This window comes from Cyprinus carpio, chromosome B22 (assembly GCF_018340385.1).
Source record: "Cyprinus carpio isolate SPL01 chromosome B22, ASM1834038v1, whole genome shotgun sequence".
Taxonomy (NCBI): Eukaryota; Metazoa; Chordata; class Actinopteri; order Cypriniformes; family Cyprinidae; genus Cyprinus; species Cyprinus carpio.
The window spans coordinates 20,526,096-20,545,387 of record NC_056618.1 but is presented as its reverse complement, the minus strand read 5'-3'; the positions used below and the strand labels follow the sequence as shown (position 1 = coordinate 20,545,387).

At 38.0% G+C, this 19,292-nt stretch overlaps 1 pseudogene; it reads right to left on the bottom strand.

The window, feature by feature from the left end:
• Window positions 1-2,678: 2,678 nt before the first annotated feature.
• The window catches only part of LOC122141682, a 32,910-nt pseudogene continuing 16,296 nt past the window's right edge, over window positions 2,679-19,292 (bottom strand).

The following is a 19,292-nucleotide window of genomic DNA, read 5'->3' as shown; positions in this document are numbered from 1 at the left end:
ACTGAGTACAAGTTTCAAAAGCAACATAAATGTATCATACAATTAATCTGTGTTATTCATACTCTATTTATAAATACCTTCTGAAGCCATATGATAGCTTTGTGTGAGGAACAGATGGAAATTTCCCTCTTTGTATTTTAAGATCATTATTGCGAACAGGTGTTTTGCATCATAGCTGTTACTATATTGTGCCATTTAGCACAGCTGGAATGCTATATCAATCAACTGGACCTACCCATTTTTATTTCATAAAGGATATAGCATTTGTTGTTGTGATTTGATGTGTTTGCTCTGCATGTATGTCTTTATTGACTCTTATGTCATCATGCTTTTCTTCTTTAATTATGATTGTAATAAAACAGTCTTGATTTTATAGTGCCCATTCGACTTTCTGTAAGCTTGTAATTAATTTAGCGATTTAAATATAGTGTAAATGGATTTTTCACAGTCAGCTCTATTGAAGTGCTTAGGGATGCAGAAAGCTGGGTGGAGGTCAGAAACAAAGACTGCAATACACACGCATTGAAGGACAGATTCCTTAAATGCATAAAAATCAAACAATCCTAGTTGCACATTAAAGTGGTCATAATATCTTAGGGGTGGGTGATATAAGCAAAAAAATAAAAAAAACACACGTCACAATTTAAAGCTTGACAGTTTAATACAGTTTATACAGTTGCAGTAATGACAAATACTGTCTGAATTGTGAGGCAGATGAAATAACACAAAAATTACAATTGACCCTTTACAAACACACCCACACCCCGTTACTATGTCTGACAAGCCATGGTGCTCTCACACCACACATGTTCACACCAGGGGCAGACTTCGTGATGTGGGGCCCCAACACAATAACTATGTAAATAAGACAAGACAGAGCAGGTTACTTTTGGTATGAAAAAGTCTCAGCTTTTAAATTTTGTAGTTTTTAAGAAATTAAAATATTAAATACAATTTTTTGGCTCTTTAATGTGTCGTGACAGATCTCTGTAGCGCCTCAGTTCATGTGGCACGTGAATCGATCATCGCTTCCTCTTTACTAGTTATACCACAATATAAACATGAATGAACATGAGACAGCATCTTGTTTCAAATGCGGAAAGATGTCAATACACAGCATTTTTCAATGTCATGTCCACCGACATTTACCTATTCTCCTGTATGGTTTGTTTGTCGGATAAATTGACAGGTTTGGCATTATGTTTTGTCAGATTGGCTGTCAATCAAACTCCCAGTGAAGGGGCAATTGTGACGTTGCAAACATGAAAAATAGTTGCGATAACGAAATTATGTCACAGTGGTCAGATATAAAGTTGCACTTTTAAAAAATTTTGCAATAATACGAAAGAGTTAATAGTTTGCAATAAGAACAGAGTGATAACTTGAAGTCAGGCAAAGTTCACAGTTATGAAAAATAGTCACAATGACTGACAAACTTTAAATTTACAGCTGCTTTATTGAATCCATGGGAACAACATGGGAGACAGCATGTTTCAACTGTTTTCTTGCTAAACATATAGCTGCAACTAAGACAATGTGTGAATTATAACTTTTTCAAACAGTTATTCTCAAACACCTCGAGATCTAGCGCACAAAAAAAAAAAAAAAAAAACAAGTTATAAATGTGACAGAACTCTAAAACACCAGAATATTTATATATAAATACATACATTCACTTTTTCCCTACATGCTGTTCCAAAAAAACAGCACAAAACCTCCTTGACATGTAAAGGATGATGTAAAAGAAATGATTATTATTTTTTTTAAAACCAACAAAAAAGGCTTTTAGGACACAAAACATAAAAGAACATAAAAGTCTAAAAAGAGAAACTGTAGGTACAAAAAAAATAAATGTAAAACAAAAATATTATCACAGTCACGCTGTGATCTGTTCATTTATCATCTGACTGCATTTGTTTCTTGACAAAAACATTGAATGAATGACTCACTATTGAAAACTAAATGCAACCCTGCAATTTACACATACCTAGTACATGGTGAGATATCTGGTCATGCCAAGCAAACTTGCAAATTTTGCAAAAGCTTGAAGGGACAAAACACAGTCCTGAACTTACCATCTCATTACCACACCTTATGCTCCTTCCTCTGACATAACTAGTTTTTGTAGTGTTTCGTGTTTCTAGTAAGACTAATCCGTCTTTCTGTGCAAAGCAACTGACACAACAAATCAGTGGAATAAAATCAAAATGTGGAAAGGCTTGAGCACTTGGCAATGAAACATAGAACATCCAGACCAAGACAAACATTGATAAATGTCACAAAATAGTCCTTTGGTTTTCGGTAACGAACATAAGATGTAATCTGTTGTTTTTTTTTTTTTCTGGAAAAAAAAAAAAAAAAATCGTTCTTGTAAAACGGCAAACTGATCGTAAAAATTTCCTTTGTGCCATCCGGTATAAAAAATATAGATATCACAAAGAAGAAAACTGATAAAAACGCCTTCAGAAATCTCAAAAATATCACACACTTAAAACACTCGGTGTTTTGGCTTTATTGGCTTTCCGCATGCCCTTATATGGACGTGGCCGGGTACAGGAAGTCCTCACGGCTAATTGAGGTAAACTCACAGCTGACGGGACGTAGAAAAAGTGTGTGTCCATTAAAAGTTCAGCACAGTCTTCTGAGGTGATGTCAAAACTTATTGTGAGGAGGTGGAGCTAAATGGCACAGTCAATCCTGAGGGGCGGAGCTAAGGCGGAGCTTCGAAGCAATGTGTCAAGGCAATTGACAAGGATAAGAGTGCCGGTGAGGTGCTTCCACGTTTGGTGATTGGATTCTTCATTCGGTCCCCAGGCCCATGTGCAGTTCATGGATGGGACATCGCTGGTAACTGTCACCAATCTGAGCGGCCCATGTCAACAGGAAGTCGTAAGCTGGTTTCCACATGGCCTGAAATGATAAGATAAATGTAGATTATATCATCTGTTCGAATTCACGAATGTGAACTCTACTCTTATATATTGAAAGGCGGAGGTTTTTGTGTCCTCACCTCACTGTCCACCATCCCATTTTTGTCCTCTGTGTGGAGCCTTCATAGGCCTCCATTTGTTGCTTGAATACGTGAGCGAGTTTTTCGGCGAGATTCCCTCCAGCGAGGTGCCACTTCCACTGCCATTGTCAGATCAAAACAAAGTCCATAATGAGCCGGGCCACCCAACCCTGACAATCGATCTGCGTTTTGCAAAAGAGCTGATTAAGAGATAAAAATATAGCTTAATATTCCAGAAATGATAGTTATTGCTGCCGTTAGAAGGATTTAAAAGCATCTACAAATATACAATAGTAACCAAAAAAAGCCAAAAACGTACAAACATAGAACAAAAAGTCACCTTTATGAGCTTTACACAAAGGTTGAAACATTGCACTGCAATTTTACTAATATTTTAAGTCGCAATTGACCCGCCCTAAAACTTGCATTCTTTTAATTTATAATATATATTATATGTATAAAATGTTCATTATATCGTCATAATGACACCATTAGATAGTTTCAGTAGAAGAGTTATTAAAACATCGCTAGTTTCTATAGGGTGATATTCTGAGGTCCTCAAAACATAAATTGAGATCTTTCTAGCACCATAAAACACAATAAAGTATTGACTCAAATAGGCCTGATAGGTTATTTATAATGGAACTGAATTTCTTTTGAACTTAAATAAATGAAATTGAACTTGATAAATGAACCTGGCATTCATTTATGATGAATAAATGTAAATCTTACCCACCCAAAACCATTAAACAATATCAAAAAAAAACTTACTGACCCCAAACTTTTAAACAATATTACTTAATAATAAATATGCATTTTATTGTTTTATAATAGTTTATATTATAAATATATATTAATTTAACCTTTTCTAAGTACAGTGGAGAACAATATAAAAATACAAAAACTTTATTTTTATCTTTATCATCTGAAATATTGTTTATTGTCACTCAAAATTTTCAAGGAGTAAGAGTATTAGCTGTAGGTATATACTGTTTCTACTACCATGTTTGATAAAATATCCAAGGCATCTCAACAACAACAACAACAACAAAAAAAAAACTTAATTTTGTGGAAAACACAAAAGAAGATTACAACTAAAATTCTGGATGATCACAGCTGTCAGATATTAGTAGGAAGTGTAGAGGCCCCTGATTTGAATGACTTCAGCACATCTGCAGCCGCAGGACATCACTGGTTTCTCAGATTGTGCTGGTGTGATATTGGTCCACTCTTCTTCCACTCTCTTCAATAGTTCAGTAACTGCAGTGGGTTTTCTTAGCCATACTTGGTATGTCAAGGATTTTTCCAGAGGTTTTAATCAAATGTAGATCAGGATCTCTGGGGCCGGCTATTTCTATTATTTCATTGTTCTTAGCTCAAGGAACTGCTTTACCTATTTTGCAGTGTGAAGGGAAGAATTGTCTTGCATGAAAATTGCAGGCTGATTGGGAGATGCTTGCAGCAAAGGAACTGTATGTTGCTGAAGGAGGTTCTGATAAACATTGTTGCATTCACCTGCCCTGTAACTGTGTGAGGCTCAACTCCTGCTGCACAAAACATCCCCAAAACAATGACACTTCCTCCTCCACCTTTCACTGACACACACACTCGGACTGTCAGTCTTTCAACAGTTTGACGCCAAAACATAATTTTTCCCATCGGACCCAAATAAATTAAACTTGCTCTCATCATTAAAGTGAACTTTGAACCAGTTCTTCTCTCTCTACACAACATGCTCCTCAGCAAGGCGAGTCTAGCCTTTCTGATTCTTTCTGCTGATGAGAGGTTTGGTCACTGCAGAGTGCACTTTCAGTCGGACTTCTCTTAAACATGCCGAGACAGATCCTTACCCCTGTTTCAGCACCTGAACTGGTGTACAATTCCAGCTGCAGTGTTGAACCCATTCCCCGTTGAAAAGTCTCTGCATATGATCCCTCATCCATTCACTTACATTCATTCATTCACTTTACATGGATGACCAAACCTTTTTGGGGGACAAGTGTCAAAGCTTGTAGTCCAATACTACAATACTCATTTCATAAAATAAACAGATTTGGAATGAACAGTCGTCACCGTGCTCTCTTGCAGTGGCTGAAAGGGTCATCCCTTTGGCCTTTATGTCTATGTGGACAACTACCTTCCCATAGCAGGGTTTCTTTGATCAGCAAGGTCATCCTACTGGCTACGTCCACACGAGGCCATAGCTTTCCAGCCCTAATTTTTTTTTTAATTCCGGGCCACAGGTGTGACCTAGTCCGTCAAGAGCTTGACTATGCAATACGGAGGGCTGCGAAATCCAAAAACACATTTACAAACGATGTAGTTACATGGTCAGGCCAGCTTGTGTTCATGCTTTGTAGTGGGAGTCCGGTGGGGTAGACAGTGTCCTGCTTCGGCGCCACAGAGGATGATAATGAGGAACAGCTAATACGAATGTGTCCAGAATAGAAGACTTGTGACTATGCACATTAACCACTGGGCGCACGGTATACACAACGCGAAACATTGCGAAACAATACTGGGATCTCCTCTTCAGTAAAATAGGTTAATCGTCTGTTTACAGTCACCACTGATAAGCTACTACTATCTGAACATTTCTGCCATATGCACATGAACTGACAGTCACCACTGATAAGCTACTACTAAATAATTGTAGAAGAGAACGTATTTTCTGAACTAGTAAAGATGCTTTGTAATGATTTGTATCGTAAAAAGCGCTATACAAATAAACTTGAATTGAATTGAATTAAATAATATAATATGACACTAGGACCACATTTATTCATGCAAAATAGCTTAAGTTAAACCAGATAAGTAAAACACACACCAGAAAGTGAGCTAACCTCCTTTAGGAGTGAAATCTGATTAATGTCAAGTCAAATGTGTTTTAAAATAAATGTCCAGATGCGGCAGGAGAACAAAAATACATCCAGTCATTGAAACAAGAATGGATAAGGTATGTAGAATAAAAAAAAAAAAAAAAAAAAACAAGGAATTTGCAGGCTTCTCTCTGTGGCCTCCACGGATGAGTGACTGAACCCTTCAAAGGACCCGACCGACCCGGTTTCCTGCCACACACACAAACACAGCCATGTTTGGAATGAAAAGGGACCCCTGGGGTCCGGCAGAATGGAGCGGTAATCCCTGCTCTCCTTCATGCTTGTTGCCGGAGAAGGGAATAGAACTTGAGAACTTCAGCCAAATTATAAGATGTATACAATCATGAGAACAGCCTCCCTGTTGGGTAAATAAAGTCAATGACTTCCTTTTCATTGCTTTATGAGACACCTGTACATTGTATTAGTGAGATGTTGGGAGGAGGAAACTTCCAGAACAGGGGAGTATCACTTCAAAAGCATGATAAAATCTGTGAGGCACTTCTGATTAATTCCCCTGCAGTGTCTGAGGGTTCTATTGTTTAAAGGAACGCATAAATATTCTTTACTGCAACTTCAGAATGATTCTGATAAATCTAACCCGAAGGCAAGGCACTTTAGTTTGAGGTTGGCCGTCTCCCGTGGTAACAAAAAAACACGACATCTACCATTGATAAAATGCCCACATGAAGCCACTTCCACGAGCAAAAAACACGGCCTGACTACACCACCCCATAAACAAAACTCTGTAGTTAATTATTAACTCTCGATATACCCTTACGTAATGTGTACGCGCTGCTTGTGTAACTTAATAACACAAAAAAAAAAATAAAAAAGAATAATTAAATATTATAAAAAAAACTCCTACAGCAATCACATATGTGTACAAAATACTGAATCTATTATAACAAGGTATATATGGAAATAGTCTTTGTATGAATGCGTTAGGATTTATGGAAAGCCCATTCATCTTTCCTTTTTTTTTTTCCTGAGCTTTTTCTCAATCCTGTTTCTCTGGTTTTCGTGTTGGTAGCAGGCTTTAATTTTATTGCGGCCCTAATCCATGGCCTGATCTTTAGGCAAAGGCCCTCCGGCATCTCTCGGCCAAGAGAAGACTCTTATTGAAAGCACCAAAGAACTCTGCTGAATCCTGACATTTGGGATGAGATGGCAAAATGTCACAGTCATTAGAGGAAAAAAAATACATTCAGCCGAACCAGCCCCGGGTAATTTTCTTTCTTGCCAAATGGTTTGTAATTTATTATTATTGGAAGTCTCGCAAGAAATGTACAGCATTGCATTACTGCTCCAAACAAAACCTTCAGCTAACCTTGACTAATCAGTGACTGATGAGTCTTTCAGATAATTACTTGCAAAGATCTCAAATATCCATTTGTATTTATGTAACATTTCTAAATGGATTGCTTCAAATTTAAGGGCTGTATGTTTTTGATTCTCTGAAAGAAAAAAAAAAAACTGATTCTTTAGCGTCATTTAATGGGAATCAGAGCACACAAGAGTCATTCCGATTCATTAAAAAAAAGATCAGCTAAACTGTAATTCATTTATTAAGAAGTCAGACTACACTGGTCACACTTTATTTTTTTTTTAACTACTAAAAACTGGTTTGTTGTCATTGGTCACATTATATGTCTTTGGTTCTCTAAAATTAATCCCATCATAAAAGTAATTCCTTCTGGAATCGGACTACACCCGTTGTGCTTTTCTTTTAATTCACTGAAAACAACAAAAGAGTCATTCATTTTGGAAACAAACTAGAGTGCTTGTGAACTGTATGCTTTGTTTAATTTTCACTAAAATGAACTGGAATATGAGAGCCACACATTGCTTGTTATATGCTTTGATTCACTAAAAAGATCTCCATCAAAAGAATCATAAGTTTGGGAATCAAACAGTGGTGGCAAAATTGCTTTTACAATATCAGTTCTGTAATGAATCACTAAACAGAATCACTATCATAAGAGTCATTTTCTCTCCAGTTGTGTGGTTTGTTTTATTCATAATAATAATTTGCTCAGGAATACTACATCAACCATGCTGTAACAAGAGCTGGACCACACAGGACCGGATTGAACCCGATATTCTCCATATCCTCCCATAAATGAGTCTTCTATTTGTTCTTAAGTACCTTAAAAATGGTATGGGTTATTAGTTGTTTGATTGCGTACTAGTCAGGGCCCAGGGTTCAAGATGTCTATTTCCAGAGAGCTGTTTGGTGACCTGCTGCACTCTATGAATAGACCATATTTACTGCATTCACTTCCTGAGTGTTCATCTTTGTAAGCCTTTCGACAAACTCTCTTAAACCAATGGGAAACACGTTTCAGTCTACAAGGTTTGTCTTTACTGGCAAGACCATAAAGAGTATCTCCCACTAATAGAGTAGTCAGACACAAAAGAAACGTCACACATCGGGAAAAGCATAATTGCATTAGATGTTTTAGTATGTGACGACTTAGGAAAAAATGAACATGCTACATTCCATTAGAAGCTGTGCTAAAGGCTAGATGGCTTTCCTATTCGTCTTTTGATTAAAATCACGGATCTCGAAAAAAAAGCATAGTTGGACAACATAGGCCTCATCAGAATACCTATTACCAGATTCCAGACTTACAGGAATGTAAAGTCTACAGGAGCGCGCGTTTTTTGGCTGTATCCAATCCAGACCAGAATTACCTTCTCCAATTACTAGTTAAGAAAGAATAGAATGAATCCTGCCGGAAACAGGATCTCGGGCATTATCAAGAATTTCTGTTGCCCTCCCATCAGAACTGAATGTTCGGGAATTAGAACACGCAAAATTCGGGGGGCCACCTGTGTGTGAATGCAAACATTTTAAGGAGTCTAGTATGAAACGCTGCAGAGCAAGCATACTCTTGGAGCTCTATGTAAAACTTTACCATCGTGGGCAGGTCGACATCATGAATAAACGGCCCTAGCAGCCACTACCACCACGTGTTCTCAAAGTCCAATACAGCTCTACCTAACATCAGACTTGCAGACTACCAAGCTTCATATGATGATTCAACATACAAAAGGGAAGATGACTGGATTTACGGTTGGTGTCATTAGGGCGTGTAAATGCCTGAGGTGAAATGCCAAAGGTTGGTAAATACAAAGAAAGAATGAGAACAAGAAAAAAGCAAAATATGTATATACTTAAAAAATAAAAATGATACCAGGATATTAAATTTATATTTATAAACATGATAACACATTAATATCAGCTTATAAATATATTTTACAATATAATTAAAATAACAAACAATATCTTTTAAAATCTTACTGGACAAATACATAAATACATTATCTTTTCAACATATCTTTACATATTGGTACAGTCGGACATGATTAACCAAGCTTAAATTCACAAATCACAAGTTTAGCTTGTATAAATGAAAACACCACATCAACGGACTGAAGTAGTCTTAAGTTCTGAGCGAAAACCTTACTATAACGCCAAAGAACGGGTAATCAGGGTATCAGGCCTCTGAAAGAGTGGCATTTGCAAACCAATTCAAGGTTGTACCGGAAAGTTCAATAACTAGATAAAAACCCATATGCTGAATAGCTGGTGAATGGTTGAGTATAAGAGACATGGTCTCACAATGGCATTGCTGGGAACGCTCGCCCTCAATGCAATATTGCCCAAACTTCCCCGGCAGGACAAACCTGAGGGGGACGGATGGACAGCATGACATTGACCTGTGAGATTAGGAATGGTTGCCATTCTCGTTTTATACAGTTAGATGGACCTGCTGTGGCTTCCTGCGTCGTCCTCGGTTAGTTTAGGCAGAGTATGGAAGCCAAAAAAAGATGGAAATAAAAAGAAACACTAGGGGGGAAGGCAATCCGACGAAGGGGGAGGGAACGACCACGGGAGATTTGCATTCTTAGTTGTAAAACGACACAAAATAAACATGCCCAAGGATTTTCTATCTCTTCTAGTGACAAGAATAATGAGGGCCAAGTTTTTAATTTCTACGCTGAAAGGCTTTTTTCTAGTGAGGTGAGAATGTCTTTTTAATTATCTCAGCATTTTGTTCTGCATTCTGGCCAACATATTACAGCGACTAGTTCATCCAAAAAAATGGAACATTTCTAACTTACTCCACCTTAAGGTCTTTTTGTAGGACTTGGACGATTTTCTTTTGTGGAACACAAAAGGAGATATTTTATTCCATAGATAACAAGTAAATGGTGACCATGGCAGTCAAGCAAGATCAATTGAATAAGGCAAAGAACAGAAAAGGTTTGTTTTTAAAAAAATAGATTCAGATATCTTAAATACATCTGAATATAAATTAAATAGCAATTTCAACAGTAATCTCAGACTTTCTGATTGTATTTTCTACAGAAATTTTGGTAACAGTTTACAGTAAGAGGCACGTTTACATGTGTTGCACACTGACCCTTTCCCCATTTCAAAACTTTCATTTCCAAGGATGGGATGATATCTCTAACAGTTCAAATACTAAGCGATCCATCATGGCAATGCTATTATGCCATGAAAAAAGGAATCATAAGGATGTGGATTTATTATTGACCTCCCTTGGCACAGTACCTGGTTTCCCCCAGCATCAGATAGATTAAGACCTGCAAAGGAATACACCACTGGCACAACCAAGACACACAGATCAGACCAAACCTGACTCAGAGAGCTATGAGGTAAACGTGGCTTGTGGTCTGGAGGGGTAAGGCAATAAAATGCGACGGCAAATAGTCTGCTGTAGAAAACTGTGCCAGCGGGAACAAAAAGTAGTAACATGTAGGAAAATGAATATCTGACTTCTGTCGACAAAAACCATCTTGATCTCAGTTCGTGAGATGTTATTGATTAGGAAGGGAAGGTCTTGATAGCACAGTGATGAATTTTAGCCACTAATCCAGCGGATTTTGATTAGTTCATGCTGTGTGGCGCGTTAGCAAAAGCCAGTCTGAAAATCTGGTTCTGAAAAAGGTTATTGTTAGATGAGTGCTCATTGGAACATTCTAACACATTTGAGCTATGCGATTAAGATGGGAATGCCTTCTGTTAGGACACATTAAAAAGTATGTATATTATAGTGAGCAATTTAAGCAAGCAGGCTAGTATTTTGAAATACATTTATATTAGCTAGATGGCTAACACCGACCAGGGTTGAGCCAGTAGCAACTTAGCTAAAAAAAAAGCCAATCGCATTTTAAAATGTAAACACCAACCAACAAAACAACTTTTCGAGCATGTTTTGAGTGTTAGGAATCTAGCAAAAATCTAAACAAAACGTTTAATCATCTAGCTAAACCTTTATTTTTCATCATTTCTTAAAAGTTAATAAATACACAGGTTCAGCTAGAGGTACTGCTCAAATCATGCTAGAAGTGTGTGTATATACACATGTAAAAAATCTAACACACAGCTTCAGTGTAATATTTATACCTTCTATCATCAAGCTTAGCTTTAATTTAATCTACCTTGTAATATTAATTATTTCTTAACTTTTAAGTTTCTTTTGTTGTGCAAGGAATTGTGAGCAATTTCACCTGAAACCAAAGCACCCAAAGATGTACACTTTAACATTTTACTTGAAATATAATACCATGGGGGATCTATACTATCATGTAGAATCCACAAATTTTAATCTTGCTACTAGATAGTATGCAAATTAAGAATGCAAAGTAGGTGATAGAGAGAGAGTGAGAAGTCTCCACTTTCCCTTTGAAAATCTAAACGATACTGCTGAAAACTGTAGCAGCCACATAAAGCATCGATACACTACTTTCACTTAAAATAATGACTCTAAAATGAGTCAAAGTGTTGCAGTTATGGTCAAAAAAAAACACAGAAAAATAATGGTAATAAAAGGTCATGTTTCACATTGATTTCTAAAGGAGCATGTAAAATATGTCCCACCACACCATGGCTATTCGAGGAAAAATGTCAGCGCCTCAGAAAGTCCTCAGGCAAAAGGCTGTTGGAAATCTTTTAAAACTGCATGATTTAGCCCTCAGGGGCCAGAGATGGCCAGTTTTAAACCCGACAGAGAGACAAAAACTGTCAGCAAACTGAGATAAAATACACCTGATCAATTTTTAGAAATATACTAGATATTTACAGAGCTCTACAGTAATTTTAGTACAAACAAATTATAACAAATAAGGTATATTACAACAAAATTATTTGGCTATGGGACTTATAGTGACCTTTTATCAAAAAGAAGCCACACCAACCCCCAGGAAATAGTGTTCTAACTGTTAGGCTGGCGATAACCCACTGCAAAATATTTAAAACCAACACATTGAAATGGCTAAGTTTAGATTGTTTTCTTTACTAGCCTGATGGTCTTGGAGTGCCCCATGCTGTTTGGTTTATTTTAGGAGTGGTTAGATAGGGGCTGAGTCAGCTGCCAACTCTTTCAGTCTTTGGAAGCTTCCAGAATGCCTAGCCAACCACCTAGAACACAAGCTTTGAAAATGCACCACTTGCTGAGTAAAGGTGGCAAACTGCCATTTATGACTCAATAAAACTGGTTCCCTTAACAGGGAAAAGTCATATATTTATGGATTTAGGACTAAGCACATTTGCGTGCGGGTGTGGAATGCTAACTGTAAATGAGGATTACTGAGGCAGCAGTATAGAATGTTAAATCACAATACAGATGGGTATTAACTTGAAACAGACCCATTAAATGCTATTGCTAAGGCTTAATAGCTGGCCTTCAGACTCTTAACGCTGAGCAAAATTTCTTCCATCATCATTTGTCTGCACAACTCAAAAACTCACCCAGGCTCAGAAGTATTGCCAGTAATTTACCAAACTCAAAAAGGACAAATCGCAAAAATCGCAAAGAGTGAGGCAAGGAAAGGCTGTGTGTCCATCAGGGACTACAGGCTGCAATTTCAAAATCGATTAACTTCCACAAAAGACAACTGACTATCCTATGACGTCAGGCCTTGGGAATAATAGCCTCATCTCTACTTGAGTGAATGTGTCAGTACTACTGAGCACGGTTGGGGGAAAACAATGATAGAGCTCCCTCTCAAACAAGGAGAAATATACAGAGATACTTGTGAAAAGAGCTGAGAACGATTGCTAAGGTGTTACACCCTGTAACAGATGCTTACCACCCACTAAAGTCTTGAATAATTTAAATTTAACAAAAGCTTTGCCTGTTGGTGGAAGGAAATATAAAACGATGATTCCAGTCATCATGTATACATCACTTTAACAATGAGGTCAGGGAATAGTCAAAAAGACCCATTTTGCATTTTTATTGTTTATCCAAGATAAGATGCTAAAGTTAAAGTTTGTGTGAAAGATAAGACTGGAATTACTACATCTATCCTCACTCTATTTATCCAGCTTTAAACAAGTGATAAACACATATCCTTCTCCATGCATGTCTCCTTAGATCTGCAAGCCCTGAGCCTGACGAAGTGGGATGCTAACATGTTACTTATAAATGGGATATTGGTCAATGCTAGAAGAAAGTGTATGTAAGGCAGAAACAGCTACACTCTCAAAACTCTCTGCTGTGCTGTTCCGACAAGTTCAAGTGCTCGTTCCCAATATTGTGTTTCTCTCAACAATGTGTGGTTGAGTCAAAGAAGTAGTTCACCTAAAAATCAAATCAAGTGTTACTTTTTTCTTTTCAGTATAATAAAAGTGAAGAGCTGGGGCCTTTCATATTATAAAAGAGTTCCATATGCATGTATATTTTGAGTCTTCTGTAGCCACACAACATAAATGTGTGAGGACCAGAGCAAAATTCCCCATTTTAAAAAATCCATAAAGGCGTGGAACAACATGAGCAAAAGGATGAGTAAAAGATGACAGAATTTCATTTTTAGATGAACTAATCCTTTAAAGACACCAAAGAGTTTATATTGCTGGACATTGTGTAGATTAAACAGAGGCAGCTAAAGACGTACCAGCCCTGGACATCATGTGCCCAGTGATAATAATAATAAAAAAAACTAATCCAAAGCACAATCTTTCTTTCAGTCCGAATTTGAACAAGCCAAGCAGGATTCTGGCTGCTGTACTGCAGGTTTCCACAACTTTACAGATAAGAAAGGCAGCAGAGAGCAGCTAAGTGCACTCTCATCAGAATTAGGCCCCAAGCATTAATAAGAGATAATGCAGACAAGCAGGACTGCATAAAAATGGGCTTAAATCAAATACCTTGCAGACACATTTCCTTATAGTGTATCCATTTGGGACTAGGGCATCTACTGCATTCAAAAAGCAAACATAACCACAATAGTTTTCAAACTATGCAGTTCAGACAAACCAACACACACAGAATCTTACCATCATCAGTTCCATCTGAAAAGATTTTTTCTCCTTAGTCTCTATGTTGAGGCAATCTTCCTTTAGTTTCTCCAGCACTGAGGCAACCTTCTCTGGTTCACTATCCAGCTCTGCGTCTGCAAAAATATGTCAAAGGAAGATTCACATAGCCCAGCCATCAGCAAATGCTCGCCAGTTTCCCAGATTTTCCATAAGTATTGTCCTCACAGAGGCGTAAATGTAGGTGAGAAACTTGCAGGGCTTCAAGATTTGTTCCATCAGCATTGTGGTTGTAAGGTCTGGCCCACTGAAATAAATAGGCTTAACCTTTCCCAAGACGAGAACATTTTTTACATGTACAAGCCCAATCTTTCCCTGATAGTATCCAATGTGTACCACTCTTTGGTCCATAGTTGTCCTTTGAGTTTGATCTTCTCCTCACTGAGTAAGGCGATAATATCACCTTTTTTATATTCCAGCAAGTACTGATTCTTGGTCTGCCTGATAACTGTTTTGATCAGTTTGCCAAATTTCAAGTTGGTAATGCAACGCTCCTGAAACTGTGGGTATTTGGTGGTGATGGCCAGAGGAGACAAAATTATTTTATCAACTTCCTTTTTCTTTAGGAACCGCCTCTGGCCGTTGTTCCGTATCCCGGTTCTAGGCGGTGGCTGTGGTGTCTGAACACAAAATTGTGCAAGGATGCAATCCTGATCATCTTTTACCTGGACACGTAACGTGAAGTCAGAAATTTCATCTGCATTCCGAGACGTAATCATGTAGATGAGTCGACTCACCTTACCTAGTTTGATTTGAAACCCACGAACAATCCTAGCCTGATCATTTGACTTGACCTCATAATTTGACATGTTGGAGTACATGCCTATCTGCAAGTCCTGAGGTCTGCCAAGGACAAATTGGTACTTCCCCCACAGTTGAAGGGCAACACAGGAGGGGCAGACTTTGCTTGTTTCCCAAACTTCGCTAACTAGAAGAGTCTTGGGGGCACAGTCATGGCCAAAAATGGCCACCACAGTCTTAAAAGATGGATGAATGTGTTTCGGCCATAGAGACCCAATGTAACTTTCTTTATCTCATATGATCCCAAACAGTTGAATTGAAAGAAACATGTTGGGTCTGCACAATAACTGCTACATACATGCAGGGCTCCAAGTTGTCCAACTGAACCTGAATTGTATCACCATAAATGTAAGCTTGTGGAACAGGAGAATAAGGACCCTCTTTGCAATCACTTCTTACACACAAAACTTCTGCCATTTGACCTTCTGTCCTAGCTTCAACGGATACCTTCATCTCTAAGGTAATGAATGTCTTTATCTCCATGTTGCTCAGTTTGATTTCAACTACTGGACTGACAGTCGAGCATCTGTCATTGTTTTAGCTCCAAAGGAGGATCTAGTAAAAGCCTTCATAGAGATTTGCTGAGTGTCTCCCACCTGCTACATGGCCTTCAGGAACATGAATACTGATATTTTGTATCTGGGAGTTGGACTGCCCCCTCCACAGCTGTCCAACTTGCAGACAATGTTGGTCTCTACTGGTTGTGTTTGACCCCAGCCTGGGTTTTGCCCGAGGGGGAACTCAAGGTCATGGCAAGATCGTGCCAACTTTCGGTGGTTTAGCCATGCTGTCCTAAAGTCCTCTCTGTTCTGAAACTGCTCGGTGTGAGGGAGCTTTAAGCCCTGTAAAAAAACCTGATGAAGGCAATGGAGGATTCGACTGAGATGTAAGACAGATAACTCTGATAAACTGTAAGATCTCTTGCTTCGAAAAAAAGGGATTGTCCTTGCGAAGCATCTGAAAGGCTTCAAAATCATTGCTGGTGGATGATCCATCAAAGACACTATTGCTGTAACCCTTTTGTGTTTGCTGGTGTGGAGATGGGGGCTGAAGGCAAGTCAAAGAAAAGTAAATCCATGCTGTTGGATTGGTTCGCCTTCTCATTGCTGTTCTGATCAAGAAAGTCATCCATGGACCCATTTAGGAATGGATTTGTTGAGGAGAGCATGGAGAAGGGGTTATTGTTGTCATAAGGCATGGAGGGCTTCAGTGACACTCCAGTCCACTCCCCCAGTAGGTCCAGCTCTTTTGCTCCCTCCTCCGAGCAGTCCCCAAGATTGTCAATCATCCCACTATCACTTAGAGATGAGTTCCTGTAGTTGATCGGCTGAACGTACGTCGAAGGAATGTATCCCATTTCTAGGTTATTGTGGGCGTACCACCATTCCCCACCCGACGTATCCAGTACATAGAGATGATCCCCTTTGGAGAACTTTAGAGTGGTAAAACTGGATGGACAGTAATCCTTTATGGCAACCACTTCCCGTGCAGTTCCAAAACGATGTTGAGGGGGCCAAACGCAAGGCACTTGGAGTAGGCACTATAGAGATGAACATATAATAAGAATTTCTGATTTGTAATATATATATGGCACAACCAAATCAAAACACTCTCTCACGTTATTTTGCAGTACAATAAACTGACCTTTGACATCTATGAGACCCGCCTCAGTCACTCCTTCATCAAGGTCGATAAAGAGTTCCCTCTGATTTACATCTAGGGAGAACATTGTTGTTGTTGGTTACTCTGATCCTGTGGGCGGCCATCTTGCATTGGTTACGCTATTTCACCATTGCTCCAAACCTGACAATCAGACACAGGCCGTTTTCCATTTTCTTGCTGGCTGGGAAAACAAAAAGGACAGGGACAATCTTGATTAGCTTTGTGTGGCAGGACAAATGCTTGATGCAAAGAGAATAATGAGACACGCTGCAATCAGATTATTGGATCATTAAGGCAAAACTCTTCAGAGAGACTGTAGCTAGAGATTAGTGTGGTATAGCTAAAGGGACAAACTGGGACAAGATGTAACTCAAAATGTACTGCATGAGATTAAGAAAACTTTAAAAGTTGATTACTTTTAATCTATCTTGGAAGAGGTTTATGCATTGTTGTTTATATAGTAATGAAGGCAGAAAGTTCACTTTACCTCAAACTTTTTACTTCATCTCTCAGAAAAATTCTTAAATGACATCTCACTGCTAATATAACTTAAAGCTAGCATTCAATCAAAATTTACCAAATTTACTTAATGCATATTCCTGGTCTTATTGTGCATTTTGCCAATTTTCAAGTAAGCCAATTTTCAAATAACTGCTATGATGGCTTTTGTTCTACCCGCTTAAATGTTAGAAGTACTTGCGCTGTCCAATCTATTAAGACTGTGTCTGTTCCCCGAATAGTGAGGTTAAAATATAAATTTACTGTAGGATCTAGAAAAAATCTTATCGTGATTAAACCAGAAAAACATAAAATAAATGAACAAAAAACAATTTTTTAAAGTTTGGGCTCATAAACATTAGATCACTCACACCCAAAGCAGTTATTGTAAATGAAATGATCACAGATAATAGTTTTGATGTACTCTGCTTGACTGAAACCTGGCTCAAACCAATTGATTATATTGGTCCTAAAATGAGTCTATTTGAGTCTCCACCAAACTACTGTTTAAACATGAGCCCCGTCAGACTGGTCGTGGGGGAGGTTGTTGCAACAATATATAGTGATATTCTCCAGTGTTACCCCGAAAACAGGATACAAGTTTAAATCATTTGAAATACTTATGCTTAAATGTTACACTGTCAGATATGCAAAAGAAATCTATTGTATCTCTTTCTCTGGCTACTGTTTATAGACCACCAGGGCCATATACAGAATTCCTAAAAGAATTTGGAGATTTCCTCTCAGACCTGTTGGTTTACCGCTGATAAGCGCTAATTTCCGGAGATTTTAACATTCATATTGATAATACAAAATGATGCATTAGGACTTTGCGTTTACAAACTTATTAAACTGTTTTGGAGTAAAGCAAAATGTCACCGGGCCCCCCACTCATCGTTTTAATCATACGCTAGATTTAATTATATCGCATGGAATCGATCTTACTGACATAGATATCGTACCTCAAAGTGATGATGTTACTGACCATTTCCTTGTATCGTGCATTTTGCTTATTGATGATAATAACTATATAGCTTCGCATTATCGTCCGGGCAGAACTATTTTTCACAGCCACCAAAGACAGATCCGCAAATAACCTGCCTGATTTATCTAAACTTCTCTGTGTACCCATAAATACGAATGAACTAGACAAAATGACTGGCAACATGGGCAGTATCTTCTCTAATACATTAGAAGCTGTTGCCCCCATCAAATTGAAAAAAGGTTAGCGAAAAACGTACTGTGCCATGGTACAACAGTAATACCCACTCTCTCAAGAAAGAAACTTGTAGTCTTGAGCGCAAATGGAGAAAAACTAACATGGAAGTTTTTTAAATTGCGTGGAAAAACAGTATGTCCAGCTATAGACAGGCTCTAAAAACTGCCAGGGCCGAGCATATCCACAAACTCATAGAAAACAACCAAAACAATCCAAGGTTTTTAATTTAGCACAGTGGCTAGATTAACAAATAACCACCAGACGCCACCTGATCTAAATATTCCCTCACAGTTAAATAGTAATGACTTTATGAATTTCTTCACTGATAAAATAGATAACATCAGAAATACAATAACAAATGTAGATTCTACAGCATCTAATACTTTCGTTTTATCCATCGCACCCAAAGATAAACTGCAGTGCTTTACAACTATAGGACAGGAAGAGCTAAATAAACTTATCACTGCATCTAAACCAACAACATGTTTATTAGATCCTGTACCCACTAAATTACTGAAAGAGTTGTTACCTGTAGCAGAAAAAACGCTTCTCAATATTATTAACTCGTCGTTATCTTTAGGTCACGTCCCAAAAACAATTCAAGCTGGAGGTTATTAAGCCTCTTATTAAGAAACCACAACTAGATCCTAGTGAACTGGCAAATTACAGACCCATTTCAAATCTTCCCTTTATGTCTAAAATTTTAGAAAAAGTTGTGTCCTGCTCAATTGTGCTCCTACCTGCAAAAAAATGATCTCTATGATGAAGAATTTTAGTCAGGTTTCAGGCCCCATCATAGCACAGAAACTGCACTTGTTAAAATTACAAATGACTTGCTTCTTGCTTCAGATCAAGGCTGCATCTCATTGCTAG